Source organism: Ambystoma mexicanum, chromosome 9 (genome assembly GCF_040938575.1).
Source record: "Ambystoma mexicanum isolate Mex_15411 chromosome 9, UKY_AmexF1_1, whole genome shotgun sequence".
Lineage (NCBI taxonomy): Eukaryota > Metazoa > Chordata > Amphibia > Caudata > Ambystomatidae > Ambystoma > Ambystoma mexicanum.
In genome coordinates this window covers 189,021,091-189,027,090 of record NC_090931.1, presented here as the reverse complement: position 1 = coordinate 189,027,090, position 6,000 = coordinate 189,021,091, and positions in this window count along the sequence as shown.

The window sequence follows — 6,000 nt, the reverse complement described above, 5'->3', positions numbered from 1 at the left end:
TTCCACTCTGTGTCTTGCTGCGAGCGTGCAGCGAGGCTCCTCAGTCGCAATCTCGCACTGCTCTGGGCTCCGGATACATGCGCCATTTTGGTTTGGGATGTGGTGGCCCAGGCTGGTGGCCATTTTTATAATGGGAGGGTTCTGTATGTTATACAGATGGACGGATTCTTGCACCAAGTGCTGTCCACACATAGCTGCTAGTGTGTAGTCCTGCACTTAAAATTGATGATTGCCTATAATTATTTGCTAGTATTACAAGAAAAAATAATACCTCCGCTTTGTATTTTATGACTACTTATTCATATTGCGTTATGTTTCTCAATCACCCTGTTTGGATATAATAAAGGTCTAATCGGTCCATGTTGTTGATTGGCCGTGATTCATTGATATCCATAAATGGGCACATCGAAGTGGCAGGACTGCTTGATGATGTTTAATTTCTAAGACTCTGTATCTCACCATATGCACAGTCCGATGGTTGTGGCACAATAGGAGGTCTCATGTGGGGTCTTAGTCGGGTCAGGTGGGTTGATAATTCCCTAATCCCAGGCCGGAGTGGTATTGGGAAGGCTCCTATTTCACAACCTTTTTGAAAGGAATTCTCACTTTCCGTGGTATCTATCCACATACCGGTCTGTCGGTGCAGACGGGTGCGTGTATGGAGGCCTTTTTGATTAGTGCTTGTGGACTCCTATGTCATGGATCCGTGCAGTCATTTGATCAATGCCAGGCTGTTCCATAGGATTTCCTTGTTTAGACCGTTTTATACTGCGTCTAAACGGAAGATCCACTGTTGTTCTTTTTATTGCAGCATTCCATGAAAATTCCCTCATTTCCTGGGAGGGGTAACCTTTTCAAGTATAGTCCACCTGAAGTTTTCGCCTGTGTGTTTCCATCTTTCAAAGTGAGAAACCATGGGTGCTGTAAGTTTTTTGGTCCTGGTGAAGGACTTATGTTCGATCAGCCTTGTTTTCACGGTGCATGTTGTCATGCCAACATACCTGAGATTGCAGGGGCATGTGATTAAATAGATGACCCTTTGCTTTTGCAGTTCGTGAGTGATCTCTGTTCCCAGGGCGTGTTCCATCCATTATCATCTGTTTTGCTTTTTGTTGTTTGTTTACACATAACACAGGAACCACATGGTGTGTTGCCACTGGGCAGTGTTGTGCCCCACAGAGTTTGTTCCAGGATTTCCTTCTGTTCCTTTAACGTGTGCAATATTATTCCTACGCTTAATCGCAAAGGTTGGGGAGGCAAGTTCGGTCCCACCTATGTTTAGAATGGGCCACCGTTTTTTTATCTCCCTTTTAAGTGGGTTGAAAATGGGAGAATAGCTCAGGACAGCTGTGTTGGTGTTCTCTGCCTTATCCTTTTCATGTTGTTGTAGAGTTGTCTCCCGTGGGATATTCATGCCTCTTTTCTGTGTACTATTAACTATTCTCCTCGGGTATCCCCTTGAAATCAGTTGACATTTCAGCTCCTCTGATAGTGTGTTAAAGTCACTTATTTTAGTGCATGTCTGTCTGTACCGGAGAAATTGCCCAAAGGGCAAATTCTCACGCAAAGCCCTTGGGTGATAACTCCCATAGTTCAGTAGCGCATTTCGGTCAGTGTTTTTGTTATAGACTTTGGAAATCAAGCAGCCCACATGGGCCCATGTATGTAAGTCCAAAAAATGTGTCTCCATGTTATCGTACTCTATTGAGAACCTTCAAAATGGATTTCATCCATTTGGCCACTGGTGAAATGCTAATAAGTCATTCTTGTCACCCTCAAAAATGATAAAAATGTCATCAATGTATTTCCACCATGTCTGGATTTTGCTCATATAAGAGTTGGTGGCGGAATACACATTTTCTTTTTTGAAATTTTCCACATATAGTTTTGCAAGACTAGGCACAAAGGTGGCACCCATTGCTGTGCCGGATATCTGTTGGTAGAACTGTTCATTATACAGAAAAAAGCTTTTTGTTAGGGCTAATTCAGTAACTGCTGTGATGAACCCTGCATGTCCCGATGTTAGATCCAGGTTGTGTGATAGGTTTCTTCTTACCATTTCCACAGTTTCTATTTGTGGGATACTCGTGTAGAGGGACGTCCATGGTTACCAGCCACTGAGTGGCTCCACTCATCGCAAGGACTGGACTGCCTCTTAATTAGGGTTTGAATTGTTGGTGGACTGCCTAAGGTATATTCACACTGTGTGACCCCTTTCTTTACAGGTTGGGGATCTATACTGTTTAATATTCCTTTAGCCCATTGATTACTGTATATATGTTTCATTGTTAGTGTTGTGTTGGTTTTGTTAATACTGCTGAGATATACTGTGAGTTTGATTTAAAAATTATTTAATAAATGTATATGTATTTTTGATATATACACCTGACTCAGAGTAATTTTTAGTATTGTTTACTGTGTGGGCTCATTGAGGTCTTTCAGTCACCCTCACCCCTCCTGAGACCTACTCTTGACCGCCACCAATGCTACCTTGATTGGTCTGGCTTGTCCAGGTGGTTACCCTGTTCCAAGAAACTAGGCTGGCCTTCTGAACCTCTGCCCACCAGATCAGAATTCAGAAATCCATCTTAACACCATGTCACGAGATATTAATTGGAATTAGATCGAAACTGTCCCCGTTATTTGAAGTGGCAAAGCCGTACCTAAACAAAGGCCACTGAGCAGGAAGACAAGCTGTACGGACACAGATTCTAAAGGAGGGGTGGTACTGGAAACAGACATGCCCTAACTTCCCCATACATATTTGTTAGGGTACGCTATCAGTACCCACCCATTGTGCACCAAACGCCTGGTCGGAAGACTAAGAAGGGTGGGAGTGGAAGCGAGCTTGTCAGAGCATGCATCACATAGCTGAGCTGTTTTCATTATGGAAGAGACAGTTGGGTAGGAAGGAGGGTGGGGAGTTGACACCGGGGAAGAAAGGGAAGCCAAATTGTATACTTTATAGGTGGACCACATCAATACGCATAACCACAAGGAATAACGGCCTAAAAGTGTGCCATCATCTAAAGACAATTAAGTACACACATTATGAAGGGTATTATTAAAGTAGTGACCTGGAACATTCGTGGTCTGAATAGTTATGTGAAAAGGCACAGAACTACGTACTTGCGTAGGAACAAAATAGGAGTAGCCTTGAAAGAGGAGACACACCTCAATAAAGTCAGACAAGAGAAATTAGCACAACAATGGGGATGTGGTGGGGCGGTTGTGGGGTCTACTTACTCGACTTACTCCAGGGGAGTCCTAATATGGGTGGCTTGTACAGTCCCACTGAAAATACTACATACCAAAACGGACGATGAATGCAGAATGGTACTGATTCATGGCACTCTGGAAAACAGAGAAATGTGCACTGTGAACACATACGCACCAATACAACAATGCAACAACATTATTTCGCTCACTTTACACAAGATTAGGCTAGTACAGAAGAGAAGTACTATTGTGGGGAGGACACAGATTATTCGCACTATTTTTCCCTATTCCTCCCTATTCCTCCCTGCACAAAGTTTACACATGGTTAGACTACTTATTTACGGGGAACAAACACATGAGGGAATTTGAGGAAGCAGAATACAAAGCAAGAACACTGTCAGATCATGCCCCATTGGCACTTAAATGGGTAATGCCCAGACAAGCTATCCCAACCTGGCGACTATGGAGCGAAACACTGGTAGACATGGCGCTCAAAGAGCATATGCGCAAACACACAGAGGAATTCTTCAAGATAAATGTAGGCAGCGTAGGCTCAATAAGAACAGTATGGGAAACATACAAAGTGGTGCGCAGAGGAGAGACGACAACCCAAGCAGGACACCACAGAACTACACAAAATAGAAGTAGAACTTGCAGAGGTAAAGAAAAAGATAGCACGGGAGAGAAGAATCGGGGGAGGAAATCAGATTAAAACAGTACATAAAACAATGGGACAAACTGGGCAAATTTAGTTACCTGACGTAAAAAACAAATGTGGGAGGACATAAACCAGGCAAACTACTAGCATGGCTATGCAAGAATGATCGGAAAAAAAACGTCTACTGACTACATCCAGAGTAAAGAAGGCATGGTGTATAATACGCAAAGGGAGGTGAACACCACATTTCAAGAATATTATAAGGAGCTGTATGAAGACATTAGAGAGGAGAGTGGTAGTGCGATACAAGAGGCACTAGAAATCATAGCCTTACTGCACCTACAGTCAGAGAAAGCACAGATGCTGTAAGAACCCATAATAGCTGAAGAGGAATTGGCCATATTCAGAACATTACCCTCAGGGAAAACCCCAGACATGGACGGGCTGCCGAGCGAATTCTATAAAGGGTACACAGACAGCTTTGCACCGATCCTGATGAGAGTATACATGGAGGCGTTAGAAACAGGCACGCTCCCAGGAAGCATGCGTGAAGCTGTGATAATAGCCCTTCCAAAACCTAATAAGGAAGCAACAGACTATTAAACCTGGACAATAAAATCCTCACAACAGTACTGGCGAGCAAGCTGGGGAGAGTGATAACTGAACTCATTCATCTGATCAAACGGGTTACATGCCAGGAAGAGACATTTCCGGGAACCTACGAAGATTACATCACGTAATCGCCAGCACAAACGATAGGGACGAGACGCAACAAAATCTTTTGACTCAATCTATTGGGATTGGCTATACGCGACAATGGTGAAACTGGGAGAGGGGCCAAAGTATATGCAGTGGATTAAGCCAGTTTAAACTAAACCACTGGCAAGGGTCAAAACTGGTGGCATCTACTCTGAAAGATGGGAACTACAGAACAGAACCAGACAGGGCTGCCCTCTGGCTCCAATGCTCTACATAACTGCTATGGAACTGATAGCTGCTTTGCTGAATGTCAGGATGCAGGAATCAGGATAGATAGAGGATGGCATGTGATATCTATGTATGTGGACGATACTCTGCTGTACTTGCAAACCCCAGAAGATAATCTCCAACACATACAAGAAGTACTAGGAAACATCAGCGTGCTGTCGAGAATCACGATCGCCAAGGACAAATCCTGCCTATTCCCGCTATTTAAACTAGCTACAGAGGACAGTGGGGACCTACCAAAATTGGCACTCTCGTGGAAGACAAACACCTTCAGATATCTAGGTTTAGACAAATATCACACCCCAAGCAGGAACAAACATTCAACACGGTAAAAGCACTAGAGGGAGTCGTAAATTTGATGACATTTTGGGGGAACCTACCTTTGTCAGTAATGAGGAGAGCAGCACTACTGAAAATGATTGTGCTACCTAGAATCCTACATTGCTATACCCTATAATATCCCTAAAACAATTCTTTACCAAACTCAAAAAAGAGTGCAGAAATTTCCTATGGCAAGGAGGTGGACACAGAGTCGTGCTTAGCACCCACCAAAGGCCCTACGAAAGAGGAGGACTGAGAATCCTGAATTTTGAACTATTTTACCTGGCAGGACAGATGCAGCACATGGTCGGCTGGATTGCGGATGAACACATAATGGACACAATACTCCTACAGCCAGCAATACAACACCTACACCTAAAAGAGGTATTGTGGGTACCCCCAACAGTACCTCAAGAATACCCACATTTAGTAGAATCAGGCATACAGATGTGGCACAGAACCTGGAAAATATTTAAGATTAAAGACCCAACATCTCCACAAATACCCCTGGTAGTAGTGATGACAGATAATAGAGGCCTGAGGCCCATGTGAGAACCAATTGAGAGACATGTGGGATAATAACTATAGAAGACTTGTGAAAGGAAGGTTCATGGTTAAGCTTTAATGAATTACAGGACATACCAGGTATACACGAGGGACAATACCTCCTATACCAATCGATTGTGAACAGGATCAAGAAGAGGTGGCCAATGATAGGTGAGGACACGATAGAATGTGATGTAAAGGAAACAACAATAAATATCTAAGAGGGGGGACATGATATATCAAGGATGTATAATGCACTCATAAACAAT